The sequence below is a fragment of the Nycticebus coucang genome, chromosome 4 (assembly GCF_027406575.1).
Source record: "Nycticebus coucang isolate mNycCou1 chromosome 4, mNycCou1.pri, whole genome shotgun sequence".
NCBI lineage: Eukaryota > Metazoa > Chordata > Mammalia > Primates > Lorisidae > Nycticebus > Nycticebus coucang.
In genome coordinates this window covers 36,095,978-36,116,268 of record NC_069783.1, presented here as the reverse complement: position 1 = coordinate 36,116,268, position 20,291 = coordinate 36,095,978, and the positions used below count along the sequence as shown (strand labels likewise).

At 42.1% G+C, this 20,291-nt stretch overlaps 1 long non-coding RNA gene across 1 annotated transcript; it reads left to right on the top strand.

Annotated features, from left to right (window-relative positions):
* Positions 1 to 601: 601 nt before the first annotated feature.
* Positions 602 to 19,978, top strand: LOC128583694 (uncharacterized). The gene is made up of 3 exons (XR_008379527.1): positions 602 to 752; positions 16,827 to 16,965; positions 19,156 to 19,978. It is a non-coding gene; the product is annotated as an uncharacterized LOC128583694 (long non-coding RNA).
* Positions 19,979 to 20,291: the final 313 nt, after the last annotated feature.

The following is a 20,291-nucleotide window of genomic DNA, read 5'->3' as shown; positions in this document are numbered from 1 at the left end:
TGTGTAGGAGAGAATCCTAATGGACAAAGAATAATGTCTTCTGGGCGCTTGCCAAATGTTTGGACTTGTTTTTAAAAGCCTCTGTGCTCACTTTCTACTGTTCATTGTCATCTCACTGTCTCACCAGCATTCCTAGTGCACTCTGAGGGGAGCGGTGACAAAGAAATGAGCATCTCTTTTTTTTTTTTCCCCAATGGATAAGCCTCCTTGTAGTGGTGATGTGTTAATTCTATACAAAGTGACTTTTTGGGCAAGCACCTTTACACATCATGTAGCTTGCCTCTCTTGCATTGCATTTGAGGGGGGACAGGAAGGAACATGAAAGGGGACTCAGACCCAAGTGCTGGGGGAGCAGCTTCTTGTCAACAGAAAACAGGTCAGCAGTATCTGCCTCCAAGTCCTCCCTGGGCAGGGGTTCAGCATAGTGAATGGCCCAGGATTTGTTGTCAAGTCCGGTCCCATCACATAGCAAAGTGACACAACTACTTGTACCTTCAGTTTTCTTTTCTGCAAAAAAAGTACCTCTCAGGCTATTGCAGAGACTAAATTAGTTAAAGTATGTGTAAAGAGGTGCTGTGTTTTTCTTTGACAGATTTCTTGCCACTGTTATGGCCCTAGAGAGAAGGAAGAAAGTAGATGCTGCTTCGGGAAGGAGAAGATGACATATAGACAGAGAGGAGAACTGAGCCCGGTTCTAAAAAGCAGAAGAATCTAGAGCAGAGGGGTTTTCCTGGGAAGAGACAGAGAAAATGGTAAGTGTCTTTAAAGAATTCCGACATTAAATACAACATTCTTAGGTTATGTTATTAGAAAAGGCAAGGTGGGAACAAAATGATTTGGGGTAAGGTATAAATTTTCTACAAAAGTGGTTAATACATGGGAATTCCTCAGTTTCCTGGGGCATAGAGAAGATTGTACCAGCCCCGTGTAAAGTTGCATTATGAAGGAACCCCACCCCCACCATCATCACCAGTGGCTCTTATCTTATTTAGGTAAGGGAAAGGGAGTAAGTCATGCCTCTGTAGTACCAAGAAGCTCTGGTGGGACATCTAGCTAGCTGTCCAAGGACAAGTGAACGTGCTGCATGATTGAGTCAGCAGTTAGATGCCACCAATGTCTCAAACCAGACAATTTGAGGTGACCAATGCCTGAAGCCAACTGCAAGCATACGATGAGTTTCACTGGCCATGGACTTTAGCCAGAGATATCCAACCAGTGCCCAGGATACAGCCCTGGCCAGCCACACCCGGTCAGACCCCCAGCTGGTGAACTTTCTTCCCCCAAACCAGGAGGACACATGAGTGTCTTTCTTTAGCCAGATGCATCAGCCAAGATGGCTGAGGGACAGCCTACAGGATTAAATATTTTCCCAAAGATACTCAGCTTATCCTAAAGATTTTACTTAAACTTGAAGAGTCTATTTTGAATGCAAAGATTTCTGAAGAAGGAAAATTTTCTATCCTCTGTCTACTCCCACCCTCAGGCCCAGCATGGGGACTTGTGAAGATTCATTGCAGAGAAATAAAAAGGTGTGGCTCACTTGTATAGTGTATTAACACAACCATGTAGTTAGGAGCACCACAGATAGGAGACAGAGCATGTGTTCCTTTCAATGTAATTAAATATCCAACTGGGTAGAATCCTTCAATATGAAGAGCTCCTCATCTCTTGTGTATTAAGTACTGCTAACACTGGTTAGGAAGAAAGAATGGACATAATTATTTGCCACAAACTGATTTTATTTATAACAATGAAAGAAAAAATATTCTTCTTAGTAAAGTGTCTCAAGAATGGAAGAAAAAGTACCCAATGTACTCAGCCCTACTATGAAACTAATTTAGGGTTTTCGCATGAAAGCTATAACCCAGTTACAACCTAAGAGTAGGGGGAAAGGGGAAAGGGAGGGGAGGGAGGGAGATTGGTGGGATTACACCAGCAGTGCATCTTACAAGGATATATGTGAAACTTGGTAAATGTGGAATGTAAGTGTCTTGGCACAGTAACTGAGAGAATGCCAGGAAGGCTATGTTAACCAGTGTGATGAAAGTGTGTCAAACAGTCTGTGAAGCTAGTGAATGATGCCCCATGATCATATCAAGGTACACAGCTATGATTTAATAAAAAAAAAAGTCAACTCCACCCCATGCCAGAAACTGACACACATCCTTGGTATTAAATAAAACTAAGTTTTAAAAAGAAGACTGTAATAAAATGTGCCAAACTTAAATAAAAACTATTGTGCACAGGACAATAAAATAAAACATTATGTTTTTAAAAAAAAAAGAAAGAAAAAAATAGAAATAGTTCATTATGTTTCAATTAGTTAATTTTTTTATACTAAACACAAGTAAGATTTTTTTCCTGGTACTTTACAAATATGAAGGAGGTGGCAGGGAAGACATCGCAGCAATGTCCTTTTCTCTAGTACAATGGCATTTGCACCTGTTGTGATGTTCTTCATCCTTCTTCCTGGGATCCAGGGTTTGGACCACTAACTTAGCCAACTGCCAGTGAATTTTTGCTACTGTCTCTTTCCGACTTTATTACAGATATTTTTTAAATTATTTCATTAATCTTCATTTAATTAGCACAAATGCCCTCTATGAAAGATATTATCATCTCCGTTTTGGAGGTAAAGAAACAATGGATCATCAGAGTTAAGAGAAGATATTCATAAATATTTATCACACATTAAAAAAATAATGATAACTTTGCTCTAAGCCCCAATTTTTATTAAAAGTATAATTCTTAGAGGAGGCTTGACCAACACAGTTATAGTTTGAGGGTTGAAGGTGAGGCCAGAGAGACTTACCCTGGCCTCCTCAAATCATGGAACTCTAGGAGTCAGGCTGTGGGGTGGAGAAAGAAAATAGTCATGTACAGAACATTCAGTCAATGACAGACTGTACATATGGCAGGGGTCCCATAAGACTCTGATGCCACATTTTTATTGTACATTTTTAATTTTTAGATATGTTTAGATAGACAAATATTTATCTCTGTATTACAATTGCCTATGGTTTTCAGGATAGTAACTTGCTGTAAAGGTGTATAGCCTGGGAACAACAGGCTATACCATATAGGCCAGGTGTGTAGTAGCCTGTACCATACAGGTTGGTGTAAGGATGCTCTATGATGTTCATATAATGCTAAAATTGCTTAACAAAACTTTTATTAGAACATACCTTGTTGTTAAGAGACATATGATTATTGTCTATTCATTGTGCTCTTTTTCCTTTGGAAATTTCTCCAGAGAAGACCACCACCAATGATAGTCAATGAGCCATTTTTAGACATCTGGTAAGAAAAACACACAAGAGTTCAGAAAGTAGAAGAGGTGCCTGTGATGGCTTGAATGTGGTCCCTGAAGTTCATGTGTTAGAAACTTCATCCTCAAATTATGTTGATGGTACTTGGAGGAAGGGCTTTAGGAAGTAATCAGATGAGGTCACAAGAATGGTGTCTCCATGATAAAACGAATGTCTTTATAAGAAGAGGATCTGAGACCTGAGCCGGCACACTGTTTCACCATGTGACGCCACCAAGTTATGACTCAGCAAAAAGTCCTTTGCCTGGTGATGGCCACTCAATACTGGACTTCTTGCCTTTAAAACATGAGAAATACATTTCTTTTCTTTATAAATTATCCAGTCTGTGGCATTCTGTTATAGCAACACAAAATAAAGACAAAGTACTGTTTTTCTGTCATTAAAACAGAAGATGAGGGTTAGAGTTTTCAAGGAATTCTCCCCAAACTGAAGCAAACCACAGCCTGTAATACTGCTTAGAAGTTGTCTGTCAACAGCCAGGCTTCCTCCAGATCTGAATTCTATCTCCGCTGTGTGTTGGGGGTTTGAGGCCTGACAGAGACAGTGATGTTGATAGGAGTGATGATGTGGGTGTGTTCCCTTTAAACCACGGCTGTTGAGAGTTTTGGCCACATTAGTGCCAACTGTGGGAATTCAAAACCCAATTTTGAGACTTCTTTCAAATCTTCGTCACCTAGAAATCCTTCATGTGAGAAGAAACAAGAAAGTGATCATACGGCCTAGTCAGTATGATCAGTCTGAGGTGACCAGAGAGTGGCTTAACTCACCTTTGTTTTTTCTTTTCTAAAGGAAATATTATCAGGAAGGCCAATACATACAGCAGCCTAAGGTTGGCAAGCTCTGGGTGAAATAGGTGGCCAGCAGGAGCCCTGCCCTCTGACCCTGCTCTTTCTGGTCCTCCCACACATCCCCGGAACATCCCTTTAGAATCCCACAGACTCCACAGAGTGCAATTTGGAAATCACTACATAAATGAAAAATATGACAAGAAAACCACACGTGAAGACTTATTGCTAAAGGCGGCCATAAGCATCATGCATGCACTTTGGGGAATTATGATTCATTAACCAAATAAGAACTTACCACCCTGTCTTCAAGGGTACCTCATCCTAGGAATGCTAAGCACACAGGATAGGTTTACTGCATTGCCACAGCGACCATTTTATATTTTAGTAAATACTGTCCCTTTGCTTTGGTTCTACTTAAATATTCAAATGAAACACTTTTTTCTTAACCCAGAAACTATACTAGATTTTATAGGAGTCATTGAAATGTCTAAAAACATGCATCTTGGGGAGCTCTCAAAATAGGTAGCAAAATAGGTATATAGTAAAATAACAATCAAACGTGTGAGTAACAATTAAAGACAGGTGAAAAGATATTATAGAACAATACGTGATGAAAAGTCCAAAGCTACTGTTTGGGAAATAATTGCTTTCAAGGGGGATTCAGGACTTAGATTGCTTCGTATCACAGAGGCACCTTTCTTATGGGAGTTAGAAAAATGAAAGAGGTCAAATTCTCCTCTTCTGGTTCCTAGTCATGTCTCACCTGGAATGTTGACTTGGTTCTCGGGCAGCTCACTTTAAGAGAAACATGGTCCAAACACAATGGGCTTTGGTGCAGAGTCATGTCCTGTGAAGGAGCGTTGATGGCTTTGGCGAAGGTGGAGCATTTGTGTGATCCTTACCTAGCTAGGGATTTTCTTTCTTTCTTTCTTTCTTTTTTTTTTTGTGTGTGTATCTATACATATCTACACAAACATATACATATAGCAGTGCATTCTATCTTTTTTATTAAGTCTTAACTGTGTACATTAATGCATTTATGGGGTATAATGTGCCGATTTGATATACAATGTGGAATGCTTACATAAAACTGGTTAACATAATCATCATCTCACTTACTTATTTGTTGTGGTCAGACATTTATACTAGCTGGGGATTTTCGTGAGAAAGATTAGCCAGTCTTCTGTGTAACCCTTCCTCCCTCCCTTGTTTCCTCCCTCCTCTCCAGTGGGGCTGACACCAGGGGGTGCCATTGACACAGATTACAACGTAAAGTGTGTCCCTTACAACTGTGCAATGCAACGGTCCAGTTACTGCCTTTATAAAAAGGGATTTGAGTTTCTACATGTGGCTTCAAAAGGCAGATTAAAAACTAAAAGGGCAGAAAACAAGGGTAGTGAGTTTTGGGCTTAAGATAAGGAATATAGGACGGACAGCTCTAAGACTCAGGCATTTGGAAAGGAGTCTTGTAGAAGGGAGTCCATGCTTCTAAGATCGATAATAATGACAGCAACCAGGGAGTTGTGCTTTTATGACATGACTGGCCTGGTGGTATTTCATGTTTTTAACAAGTGTTCTTCTTAATCCCCACAACAACACTCCCAGGAAGGAACAATAATTATCTTTGTAGATGAAGAAACTGAAGTTGGGACAAGTTACATGACTTTTTTAAAGTCGCAAAGAGAGCAAATAAAAGAGCCAGCATTTGAGCTCAGGTCTCTCTGATTCCAAAATGCAGACTCTAAACCAGTATGCCACATCACCTCTTAACCAAATCCCATCTTTCTTTATGTATTCAATGGCTCAAATGTGGCTGAACTTGATCTACAGATAAAATTGGATCTTGAACTTGTATGCTGAAGGGTAAAATCACTTCTATGGAGCAGGGAGACCTGGATTTGCCTTGTTCTCACTCCTCATCAATATCTGTATCTGGGACTCAGGGGTGAACCTGCACACCTGGGCTCCAGATGGGGACAGCTGCCCTACACATAGCGTATCCCTGCAGGTCCAATTCTATCACTTCAGGCACCTAATGCATGAAAGATGTACAGAGAGTTATATGTGGATTTTGTCATTTCCCATTGTCTTCTCCAAAAATAACACCTTATGGAGGCAAGATGTGGCCTTCCAGAGCTGCTGGTAGGAGCTGAAAGGATACTTACTCAGTGCCCACTGTCACTTTGGGAACACTGAGATAAAGGGAGAGGCAAAGCCTTTATGTGTGTGTCCAGCATCTGTGGCCCTCCCATCGCTAGTGCTGTGTCTGCTGTGAAGACCACAGTGGGACCCTCACTGAGGCTCCGTTAGTGCTAAAACAGATGTTCCTTCAGCACTCACATCTTAGGTGGCCACTTTCACGGGGTGGAAAAGGATAATCTAAACCTTCCTGTTCTTGCCAAAATAACCACGTATAGGTCTTTGCTCTGCACATCTCTGGAACTCACAGATAGATTTCCAAGCAGTGGAAACCTCCTATCCCATTCACTCTTTGACAAACTCTGGTTCTGCCCATTTCACCCAGTTTCCTGCAATCCTGGCAGGAGGACTCCCATGGCTGGAGACTGTGAGAGCCTCCTTTGTAAGGAGAGTATTCACAGGTAAAGCCATCAAAGAAGGCAGTGAAGGGCATTGGCTTCAAGCCAATTACAGTGATGACAGGTCTTGCCTTGGCTGCTCAGGCTGAGAGGGTGCCTTTCTGCAGGTCTATCTGGCTCTGTGCCAGGGAAGAAAGTGGTAGAATTACTGCAATGGGCTGCACTTGACTCTGCCTGGCCCTGAAGGAGGATGGCAGTGGACTGACTATTACTGCTTCAAAAACTTAGGGATTCTTATGCATTTAAAGCTGACAGGGAAAAAAGCTGGAGCAGTAAAGCTAATCCTCCAAAGTGATCCCAACATGGAAGCCAGAAATTTATATTTAAACCTTCCTTCCAGGCAGCGCCTGTGGCTCGAAGGAGTAGGGCGCCAGCCCCATATGCCGGAGGTGGTGAGTTCAAACCCAGTCCCAGCCAAAAACTGCAAAAAAAAAAACCAACAAACCTTCCTTCCATTTTCTTTCTTCATGAATTTGCAGTGTTTGCTGCAGAAAAAAAGAAAATGGAATGACATGGATATAGAAAAGAGAGAGAAGTAGGTTATAAAGTTATCCAGAGAGACAACATGATAAAGCAGAAAAATAAATGGACTTGGAGAGAGAACACTCAAATTTGGGCTGCCCTCTGAGTGCCTGTGTGACTCTAGGCAAGTTGCCTTTCAGCTTGGAGACCTGGGTCTCTGTGATCTCTTTGAGCTGTCAGATTAAGACTTCAGAGTCCTTGGTTATGTAAACAGAATTCCTTCAAGACTGTAATTATCCCTATTATTAACAACCATTTATTATATAAGCACCATTATGTGATTGTCTGAAGATAAGAGCAAGAAGATACAGTTGTTAAAGGCTCGATAGCTGTGACATGGACCACCAGCTTTAGCAGTGAGATCTAAAAATTCTACTAATTCATAACATGATTTCATAATATGAACTGAATGAGAAAAAAAAGTTCATACCATGTAGTAATGAGCAAGAGTCCACAGAGCTGCATTTTACAATAGGTGGGCTCCAGCACCTGACTTTAGGAGGGTACCTTCTCTTTTGGTTGCTTAAGAGCCCAAGCCACATTGGGACTCTGGTGTGGGGCATAACCTGACCATCTGCAAGTCATAGTACTGGCCTGTTGCCACTGCAGCAGATATGAAGCTTTGTGGATCAAGCACAAGGAACCCTTCTGGGGCTGCTGATCAGAAATGCTGAGGACAAGGGCTGCACAGTCATACTTACTGGTGCAGATTTCCTTTTATAGATGGCCTGGGTCACCCTGGAGAGACAAAGAGTGTTTAAGCCACTTAACCATCACCCAGTAAGGAGTGGGATCAGGATTCAACGCTAGAGCTAAGAGTTTTAACCACCATTCTATATTGCCTACTCCAGATAGCTGCCAACCTGGGTAGCCGTGATAGCCATTCCCAACCAAGGGACATTGTCAACTTCAGTGGTTCTGACATCAGGCTGCACATAACACTCACCCAGAGATCTTTGTAAGACTGTCCATGCCTGGCCCACGCCCAGGATTAAGGAGGGGCCCACACACCAGTACTTTTTAAAACTCCCTGTAGGTGATTTTAAATGCAGTTAGGACATGAATCACTGATGTCCATAATGAACAGATCCCAACTAAATCAACCTTGGGACCAGGACTGCCTCTGGGGTAATGGTAGGTATCCATGGAAGCTTTGAACTGATTGGTTAATAGTTTGTGGAAGTGGATACAATTTTTTTAATCCTCTGAGTGTAGATGAGGCTCTGGACACATGAACTCTTATCTTGGTGAAAATTCCCTGCATGTGACAGGCCTCCATTAAAGAAATCATGCAAAGGAACACCCCTAGGAATTTGGTCTCACCTAGTTACATGGATGTTTGTTACAAGGAGACAGATTTAACTGTTTACATTGCTATTGATGAATGAATGCTCTCCCCCTCCTTTCCGGTTTCCAGAAACAGACTTCCCCTAAATTCCCCTTACTTCTTACCTCTCTGTTAATGTGTCGCGAGGTGGGGTGACTTACCTGATGATGACCAAGGGAAATGAATTTGCACGTAGCCTGGATCCTTCCTCTCCCTCTTCCCTGTGGGAGTCGGCTCCCCCTCCAAAGCTGCCACATTAAGCTCTGCCTGGTCACGTCTGCCAGGTCCCTCAGTGGGAAGGCTTCAGCGTAAGTGTTGTGATGCTACCTCATTCCAGGCACAGAGCAGGCCCTGCCATACTTCCTTGCTGTTCTCACAAACCAAGGTTATACTTTGACTCCTCTTTCCTTATTCTTTAGCTAGTTTAACTTGGATAGGGGAAAAGAAGCGATTTGTATTGACTTCTTAAATAATCTTATTCATTCTTTTTTAAATTTTAAAAAATTTTTTGAGACAAAGTCTCACTTTGTCACCCAGGCTGGAGTGCAGTGGCATTGACATAGCTTGCTGCAGCCTCTGAATCCTGGGCTCAAGTGATCCTCCTGCCTCAGCCTCTTAAGTAGCTGTGACTATAGGAGCATGCCACCACACCCAGATAATTTTAAAAATTTTTAGTAGAGACAGGGTTTTGCCATTACCCAGGCTGGTTTCAAACACCTGGCCTCAAGCAGTCCTCCCACCTCTGCCTCCCAAAGTGCTAGGATTACAGGCATCAGCCACTGCACCTGGCCTCAGTTCCATTTATTTTTCCCCTCGCTGATTCTTCTTACAACAAAAGAAAGAAGAAAATACTACAGATTCTCTATCCATACTATTCCACCATAATAGTACAATGCTCATTATAATGTATTAGCTTTTTCTTGAATAATAATCATCAACCCATTTGTAATCCATATGTCTCTACCCACAAATGACAACCAGAATTTCAGGATTAATTGCAAGAGCTATAAAGAGATTTTTGGACATTTCCCCAAGAGCCTCCATGAATAGCATCAAGGATAAGCAGTAACCCCAGGCTTCAGATGTCTCCAGTGCTATGTCAGGTTATGAAGCTTTATTTCCTAAATACAGGCCAAGAAGAATGGCGTTTCAGGACTTCCAGAGTCTGTATGACATGAGAAGCTCATTCTAGCAAAGGAAACCAGACCCTTGTCATCTGACACCAATGAGGTGCTCTTCCCTGGGCTTATAGGCATCTGGAGAAGGAGCCTAAATAAGTAATATCATCATTATTCTGGAATCTCTCTGAAGCATGGCCGGTCACAGTGTGGAATTCCACAGGGCACGTGTCCCTCTTGGACCCTATCCAAAGGAGTAAGTTGTCAGAAGGACCTCATTATAACATGGGCCCCAGGGACAGTCAGTCGGCAGGCTTCGGGGTAGCTGGTGAAACCCTGGCACTGGCCTGTTTAATCACTGCATGCCTGTTAATACAGTCAAGCCTCAGTTATGTAATCAACAGTCCCGTTTGCCATTCATCCATTCCTTGTTCCCTCATTGCCTCACTGAGTTTCTAACTTATTCACTGGACAATTCTGAGCGTCTGGCAAATGGGTTCCTCTTGTTTGAAAGGCCTAATCCCCAGGATTTTCTCACAATTCATTGTTTTCCATCACCAGCACCTCTGCTCTGTGCCCTGCAGTTGGGTAACTGAAGTTGCTGACAGCATTAGGATTCTGCTAATGGACTTGGTTCTCCCACAGTGGGTCTGACGCCAAGGCAATGTCACAGCAGTGAAAGGAAGAGTCCATCCGGCCAGGCGCAGGTGGAAAGAGGCCTTCAGAAGCAGCCTCGAGGTTCTCACTGGCTTTAGAGTGAGAACCATCTTGGCCCCATGCACCAGCGTAAGCGAGTTAATGACAGCTTGCAAAGCACCAAGCTGACACAGAAAGAAGAGATGAGCAGGGCACCGGGACTTGGACTCCAGAAGAGCAGCTTCAGCACAGATTGTTTTTCTATGGTACTTGATGAGAACAAATGAAGTAAGAATTTTCCTTTTGTCCATGTGGCCTTCCGCATTGTTTATTTTCTTGTTATATTCTGAACGGTGCTTCGAGCTCTGGCAGCATTTCTGTCCTAAAATTTTATTGTCCAAGGTTTATTTTTCAGCTGTTTTCAATCACATCTGATAGAGTGAGCTCTTTGGGTGCTTCACTTTGCCTCAGTAGAAATAAAGTTCACCCTTTAAAGGACAGTATCGATCGTCCACAGCTTTAAGCTTTCTCTATTGAAAGGCAGGTTCCATTTTAAAAGTGGTTTTTCCTCATCAAAAAAGAACTAGGGTGGTGACCTAGCACCATGGTTTGGATGATCTCTGCTCTGCCTTACATCAAGTTTTCATTAGATGTGGACTAATTCTTCGTCAAGGGCGTTTTTGTCCACTGTGGTTTTGAGGCAGTGAGGTTTTATACTTGTGCTTGAAAGTTGAAAACATACAAGCTTTCAACATTTGCAAAGTTTAATTCAAGATTCTTTAATAAGCAGCCTGATTTGCTGTTATTCTTTCCCTCAGTCAGGGGATGTACCAGGGAGTGTAGAATTTACATGCTGCCCTTCTGGAATATGGACAGAATATCAGCGTGGAAAGATGAGCCCTTCAGCTCTGGGACGATTTGGGAAGAGCTCAGATAATCCAGCAGGCATTTTGCTGACACCTGTGAAATGTAAGGGTGGGATAGTGTAGGGCGATGGCCAGGAGGCCACACTCCAGAGTTGGACTGCTCAAGTCAAATCCCAGTTGCTTCTCTCTGGGCTTTCAACGGTGGCCCCCTTAAGGTATGTGTACCTCCTAATCCCTGGTATCTGTGAAGGTGACCTCATTTGGAAAAAGGGTCTTTCCAAATGCAATTACATTAAGGATCTCTGAGATGAGACCACCCTGGGTTACCAGAGTGGGTCCTATGTCCATTGACAGGTGTCCTTATAAGAGACAGAAGAGGAGAAGGCACAGACTCAGAGAGAGAAGACCACGTGAAAACAAAGTCAGAGATTGGAGTGATGCTGCCACAGGCCAAGGAATGCTGGTGACACCACAAGCTGGAAGAGGCAAGGAAGGATTCTCCTTGAGAGCTCTTGGAGGAAGCAGGGCCCTGGTAGTACCTTGACGTTGCACTTCTGAACCACAGAACAGTGAGAGATAAATGTTTTCCGTCATCCAGTTTGTGGTAATTTGCTATGGCAGCCACTGGAAACCAAATACACCACTTACCACTTGAGTTACCTTGACTGAGCTATTGAACATTCATAAATTGGTCCCCTCTAAGGACATCCAGGGTTGCTGTGAGCATAAAATGCTTTGGCTTCAGACGGGTCCTAGCACCTAGCATGTGTAAATGTAGAATATAAATGTCTTAACACAATAACTAAGAAAATGCCAGGAAGGCTATGTTAACCAGTGTGATGAAATATGTCAAATGGTCTATAAAACCAGTGTATGGTGCCCCATGATTGCATTAATGTACACAGCTATGATTTAATAATTAAAAAAAGGAAAAAAATAAACTTACATAGCTTTCCTCAAACAAACAAACAAGAACCCAGAAAAACTTTTCCCTTTTGGGAAAGCTGGAAAAATTAAAGCACTATTGCTATGACAGTGCCTGATGTATTGTAGGTGTGGAATGTCTGTTAGCTATTGCTGTTTCGATTACTATCAGTATAACTACTTGCTATAACTTTGCTTTGGTCAAACTCTCCACTATAAAATGAACATAATAATAATGACCTACTGAATAGAAATTATGAGTAATTTCAGTAAACTCAGTAATCAGACAGCCTGGGTTCAAATTCCAGTTTTATCCTTACAACCTGTGTGATCTTAGGTACATTATTTCATTTTCCTTGTTCTGATTTTATAGGATCAGGGCTAAAGTCCCCTTTCTCATCCATAAAATCAGAATATCTGATTTTCCTCAATGTATAAAATTAGGATAACAACAGTAGGTGCCATATGGGGTTGTTGTGAAGATTAAGTGAATTAACATACATGAAGCTCTTAGCACAGTACTTGGCACATAGTATGTGCTCAGTGAAGTGTTCATCTGTATTACTCTAACTTTCCCCACAGGATGTTGGCACAAATCAAATAGGAATCACATGCAGGAGCAGGCAGTGTAATCAACTGTTAATTATCACCACCACCATCATCATCCAATGACTAGGTCTCCCCCATATGGTTTACTCTTGCCTTTATTTTCAGCTAATGGTTATTGAGCAGGTGTGTTGTGAGAGGCAGTATTCAAAGAGTGTGTTCTTAGAACTGAGCTGGAAGCCAGGTAGGTTTTCAAGAGTCACGGGGCAGCTTCTAAGGTCAGTAACTTAGGGCTCAATAAGTGCATTGAGTTGACCTGTCTATGGAAAAGTTGTGCGGCCCCCAGAATTTCTCCTATTCTGGGAATGGGCCAAAGTCCCAGGGTTTATTTTCGAGCAGCCATGTCTGTGTAACAGCCCGTTGCTTCCTGGCCAGCTCTGTGGTGGGCCCCATCCACATCCCCAGGATTTTTCAAATTGGATTTGGGGAAATAAAATCAGCCCATGTTTGGTGACATAGCTGTGCAGTGCGAGGTGGGCATGCTGCAGCAGCCAGGTTTCCTCCTATTTCAGTCTCTTCAGTAAGAGAATAAAATTGGTGTGCAGAAAAAATAAAAGGAGTAAGTGTATGAAGAGCCCTATGAACAAATGAAGCCCTGGACTCAGTGGTTCACTGTCCTTCCCAAGTAATGTGAGATGGCCCTTGTCCTTCTGATATGCACCCTGTTTTACCTAAGGACTTTGAATGGTGTTCCATTTATGTGCAAGCAAGAGATACTTCCTCTCCCTTCTAGAACAAGTCCAAGCATCTCCATTTCTACAAAAATTTTCCTGACCTCCTCCCCCCACCAAGCTGTATCTATGCCACTGCATCTGCACTTCCCTCCCTGTGGCTGCCTCAGTCTCCCTGCAGCACCAGGCTTCTTGAGGGCACTGTCTGGGTCTTATTTATCTCAAAGTTTCATTATCTGACCCAGGGCTTGGGCTTTGCTTTTAAATGAATGCATGAATGCTGTAGAGGACAGCCAGGTGGTAGGCCAGATTACCTCAGTGATCTTTTTTAACTAGAGATTTTCCAATGTGATCTTTGGTTATTTGTAAAGGGAGATTCTGAAGAAGTTCAAAGGATGGTTCCAGCACTCTAGAGGTTGACGGTCTCAGTTTCATAATATTCAAATTGTATTTCCTTAAGTCTTTCCTCTTCCTTACACAGGGTGTTCCTAGCACCTCTCTCAGGGTTTGGAGTCTTGAATTCCCGGGATCACTCTTATGTTCACGGAGGGAGGAAGGAGAGGCGAAGGAGGCAGGGAGACTTTGCAAGTGAGGGACGACTTTGTGAAGAGTTATGAGGGAACTCCTGGTGTGTATGTGTGAGAGAGAAGTTGCCAGAAGAAGAACTGAATTACAAGCCGCGAAGCTCAGAGGGCAGAGGGCTTGGTGTCTGATCAGTCAACTCGGGGAAACACCTACATTGTCAACAAGCCAGAAGAGGTTAAGATGCTCTGTTCCTAGAGACCTAAGATTCCATGCTTGTCCCCAAGTTTTTGGCTTTCTCCGAGGGAATAATCTTAGCAGGGAGAACCTGGCTCGGGTCTTGAGGTCACGGACAACTCAGTGTATTCGCCTTCATGGAGAGAGGCACGCAGCTTTGGCGATTCTGTGAAACCCCTCTGGAGGCTTCTAAAGATTTTTCACTGGCCTTTGCTCTTTAATCCTGGAGGTCAAATGTGTTGATTTTTGACCTTGCCATCTGTTTCTCAGTTTTCTATCAACCTCTGTTTTTTTTCAAGGCAGAGACAAATAGGGAAAGAAATATTGTAATTATAGTTCTTTCTCATTTGTCTTTCCATCCCAGTCACAGCAGTAGAAAGGGAAAATCTACTGGTGTGACAATACTCTGACAGATTAGACACCAGGTCTGGCCTTACCACCTGTAGCACAGCTCCCCATAGGAGCAAGGCCTTTCCCCTTCCCTCCCTGATAAAATGGGAGACAAAGTGAACAGAGTCCATTCAATGTCTGCACCCAAAACACTGGCCTGTGGTACTTACGGCAGTCATGGTGCAGAAGAGCAGGAACTCTGGGATTTAGGTGCCCATGTCAGATTTCCAGCTGAGCCCATTTCTAGGCAAGTGCTGAGCAATAATCTGACCTCTCAGACTCAGTCTACTGGCCTCTAAAGTGACATAATGACAGCACCTACCTCATGGGGGCCTCACATGTTATTGAATCCTTGCCCTGCCTTAGTGTCAAGGATTTAGCAAGTTATTATTACTACTTAATATGAATATTATTTTAAATAATAACCAGGAGAAAGCAATGTTACCTGCTCTGCACTGGCTAGACAACATGTAACAAGGAGAATTCCAAGGTGGAGGAGACAGGCATTTTCCTGAGTGCAGCCCATGCTGAAGAATCATGAAGCAGCCCATGCTGTCATACATGAAGATTAAGAATGACCAGTTCCTGGGCGGTGCCTGTGGCTGAAGGAGTAGGGCGCCGGTCCCATATGCTGGAGGTGGCAGGTTCAAACCTAGCCCCGGCCGAAAAAAAAAGAAAAAAAAAAAAAAAGAATGACCAGTTCCAAACCAGTGAATTCCCTAGTGATCCTTTCTCTGTTGCGGTTCATCTGCTGTGTCCTCCATTTTTAGTGGTTATGGTTGTTCCAAACCAGCCATGAGTTAAGGGAACACTGCACCATGTCCCCAGTGCCACCCTACACAAAGCATCGCCATTTCTACAAACCTAAGTGGTCGGCGGGGCAATGGATGCTGGCCTCCTTGGAAAAGGCTAGCTAATAGCCGGGCGTTGTGGCGGGCGCCTGTAGTCCCAGCTACTCGGGAGGCTGAGGCAAGAGAATCGCTTAAGCCCAGGAGCTGGAGGTTGCTGTGAGCTGTGGGAGGCCACGGCACTCTACCAAGGGCCATAAAGTGAGACTCTGTCTCTACAGAAAAAAAAAAAAAAAAAGAAAAGGCTAGCTAAGCACTACAGTCACCCTCATTTCTAGGGGGATGCAAGTGCCTCACCATACCATTTTGGTAATCAGAAAGAAGGCAGAAATAACTGAATTGTCCTTCTGGACAAAATAATGGCTCTCTCATTGAGAGAGTTAAGAATCTGATTGTTTTTCCCTCTGCCACCACTATTTATTGCATAAGATTTCAGGAGATGAGGATAAAAAGCAGGTTTATAGAGACATCATGTGATTGTATAAATAAAGTAATATCTGGGACAGATACACTAAAGAAAACTGAACCCACAATGTCTAATTTTGCAGTCTGTACCCAGCCAGAACTCCCATTGGATTAAAGTACAGACTGCATAATTATGTACACAAAATACCTTTAAAGCCCTTCCATAAATTTGGAGGAAAAAACAATAGTCTGTTTGGAGCTATTAAGGCAAAATTCCTTATTATGGGTTTACAGGCACTTGCACAAGTGGTTCCCAAATACCCCTTTTTATTTTCTTAATTATAAATAAAAAAGAACAGATTCTACCCTTACAACATCTACTCCATTGCAGTCTCCAGGCACAGAGGACAGAGTTCTTAGAAAAAAGGCAGACGTACTTCTAGACCTCTAATAGAGAAGTTATAGTTAGACTGAACATTGATTACATTTAAATTCACCATATTTATACTTTGAAAACTACATATTATTAAATGGTTTACATTTGTTGAAAAATTCTTCTTGCATGTTAAAAGGTTTTTATCATAATCTGTGTCTTTATTTCTTAATTTTTCTTTTCAAATCAGTGAAAGAATCAAATTGAATGAGCAATAATATGTAAGTCATCTAGTTAATATGGAAATTCTGGGAATTATAGCTTTCATTTCGTGCTTGCCATCATTTCGTTAAAATCCAGCAGTTTCTACATGGAGGCAGAACAGTTCCTAGGGTGTGTGGTAAGAGGTACTGTCTTGGTCCTGGCTACAAGAGAGCTGAGTGCTGCTGCAACTCACAATTGGGCAATGACTCAGGGATCTGGCTGGCACAGGGGAAGACATGGCTATGAAGAGTTGCTGTTAAATAACTGGATCCCCAAACTAATATGCAATTGACTGAATCATCCCAACTCCAACGCCTACCATTTCTGAGAGTGACAATATGGAGACAGCCATGCAGGCTACATGAGTCCATTTGTCATTCATTTGAGTATTCCTTCATTACAGGTCTTCCTCCTACTGAATCTGATCACATGACATGGAAATGTATGACATGAAGGAGTTGAAGAGGGTTTGCCTTCGACTTCACAGCCCTTAAGAGATTGACTTGTCTTCCTATGAAATAGCTATCAACTAAATTGAGACCGTAAGAGTTATATCTTTTCAAATATCGTGTGGTTGCATTTATAAAAAGTATTTGCAGGCATCATTTCATAAGTTTTTCCAGTATGCATGGAGATGAGTAGGAATTCTTACTCTCATTTTACCAAGGAAGAGAGAGTCTCAGTACTAAATATGGGGAAAGAATTTGACCTCACTAGCATGAAAGGAAGAACACATTAAAACAAGAAAGTATATCATATTTTGATATCAAACTAGAAAATATTATATCTATTACATATATAGATCATAAAATTAACAAGATTTAATAATTAGATAATGTTTTATGCTGGCAGGGTCACACTGAGATGGAAATTCTCTTTCTGCTGGTGGGAGTATATGCACATCAATTAAGCCTTTCTGAAGAGCAATTTTTGAAGAGTATCAGGGCCTTTAAAAGTATTTGTACCTTTGGATGTTATAATTTTATTTCTGAGATTTCTTTCTAAGAAAGTAATAAGAAATATGGACAAATTGAGCATGGAAAGATATTTCTTATTATATTTTTTATAATAGTGAGAACTTGGAAATAACCTAAATATTTAACCACAGGAAATGGTTATGATACAACTACATAATTAAATATTATGGAGTCTCTAAAAAAATGATGTATTTAAAGAACTTTTAACAACATGAGAAAACATTCAGAATGTATTGTTAAGTGAAAAAAAGCCAGGTGAAATACTTGCATCAAGGTTATATAAAATCACATATGTAAATCTATACAAATTAAACTGGAAGAAAATATTACTTAGTTAACTTACCCAAGGTCACAGAGCTGCCAAGCAGAGAGGCCAGAACCTAAACTCAGTTTTTCTGACACTGATCCCAATGTCTCCTCCCCTTACCACCGTGTCTCTCTGAAAACATTTAGTCTGAGCAATACATGTTTCAGTTATTAGAAAACAAACCATTCATGGAATTAAACTAGAGTCTGTTACTACTTTGAGTAGATCCAGGAATACAAATGAGTCTGGGGTATCACTCAACTTTCCCAGTCCTGATAGTTGCTCCCACCACACCCACATTTGAAACACTCTGAGATGCTGAGCCCACTGGCAGAACCCAGGTTCCAAAATGTATTACCTGCACTAGATATGAAGACCTCTAACACAGAAGATGGCTTGGAAAGGTTATTTTCCAGTAGTTTCAAAAGTGAAGTAAGCACCAAAATTACCAGGATGATTTTCTCAAAATACTGATTCAGATCCCACACCAAAAGATTCGCTTTTAGCATGTCAGGGTGGAGTCCTGGACTCTGTATTTAAAAAAACAAAACAACTCTGCAGAACCCTCTTAAAATCATTCTAACCAATTGTAGAAATGTGTCTGATGAGGTCCCTATATATACAATGAGTTACATGTGGTGATTCCACTATATAAGGTTGGAAAGACTCCTCCTCAAAATCAGGATTCATTTATAATCAGTATACTAGCCACTGAGTCTTATAACCATGTGGGTCACCCACTCAGTGGGTAATGGGGAATCACCTTCTCCTCCATTGCCTGTGTTGGTTAGTTACCACTATTAACAAATGACTCCCAAAGCTTAGTGGTTTCAGACACCGAACATTTATTATCTCATAGGTTAGGTGGTTCAAAAATCTTGTACTAGACTGTTTATTGCAGCTCAATTTACAATTGCCAAAATGTGGAAACAGCCTAAATGCCCACCAACCCAGGAATGGATTAACAAGCTGTGGTATATGTATACCATGGAATACTATTCAGCCATTAAAAAAATGGAGACTTTACATCCTTCATATTAACCTGGATGGAAGTGGAAGACATTATTCTTAGTAAAGCATCACAAGAATGGAGAAGCGTGAATCCTATGCACTCAATTTTGATATGAGGACAATTAATGACAATTAAGGTTATGGGGGGGAAGCAGAAAGAGGGACGGAGGGAGGGGGGTGGGGCCTTGGTGTGTGTCACACTTTATGGGGGCAAGACATGATTGCAAGAGGGACTTTACCTAACAATTGCAATCAGTGTAACCTGGCTTATTGTACCCTCAATGAATCCTCAACAATAAAAAAAAAAAAAAATCTGAGCACTGCTCGACTGGGTGCTCATGAGTCAAGACGGCAGGCAAGCTGTTAACCAGAACTAGGGGCTCCTCTGAAGGCCAGAGAGAATATGCTTCCAAGCTCATTTATATAATTATTGGCAGGTTGGGGGAGAGAGCAAGATGGCAGCCGAGTAACAGCTTCCTTGCATGTGGGCACCGTGAGTCTGGGGAGATAGGACTCCAGGCATCTCTGGCTGGTGGGATCTGCCTATAATCATCCCTGTGAGGATACAGGGAGTCAGCGAAAGACTTCTGGACCCCAAGAGGAGGACTGAAACAGTGGAAAAACCGGCAAGTGGTCACATGTGTTCAATGGGTCTAAACCCGCCGGCAACTGTAAGTACAGTAACAGCAAGACTGCAAACCAGAAAGGCCTTACCTGTGAACTGTTTTGGTGTCTTTGGACTTGGCACTCAGTTGAACTGCCTTGGGGAGAGCCTGAGCGGGAGTGCAGAGAACTTTGGCCATTGTCTAGGGCCCCAGTCTGAGCCACTGAGCCAGACGGAGCTAATAGTGTTTGGCTGTGGGCCACAGGGAGCCATTATGAGTGATCTGCCCCGGCAAGCTCCACCCTCAGGGTCGCAGAGCAAGAATCAGGCAGGAGTTGGTAACCTAGCGACTGAGTAGCCTAAGGGCGGGGTCTGAGCCGCCTTACAGCCCTAACCCTCAGGGTCAGAGTGAGACCGGTTTTGGCACACTGGGTAAGTGAATAGCCACTTCAGCAGGGATTTCAGCGATAAGCACTTTACTGGTAAAGCTTCTGCTCAGCAAGTTTACAAGTTCAAAGTGCCTTTTAAGAGGAAAAGAGATTTAGGGTGTCTACCTGCTGGGGTTGGAGAAATCTGCAGCCTCCAGTTGTATAAGCACTGTGATTAACATCTCATACCCCAGAAGACCCCGTGTTGCCCAGACAATATTCAACAACATATACATACTGCTTTGTTTTTGGTTGTGTTTTTTTTTGTTGTTGTTGTTTGGTTGTTTTTTTTATTTATTTTGATGTTGTTGATGTTGTTTTGCTTAATTTCAACCTTTTCTGTACAGATTTTTTCTTTCTCAATTTTTCTAGTTTAATTATAGTTTCCCATTGCTGCCTTTTTCAATAACTAGAACTTCATTTTTGCTAGTGTTTCTACCGCTATTATTTGGTTTTTCACCAAATATTATCCCGTAAAGTTTTCTGTTTCCTTGTTTTGGTTTGATTTATAGCATTTTTGTCTTTCCTCTCTACTTGGTGA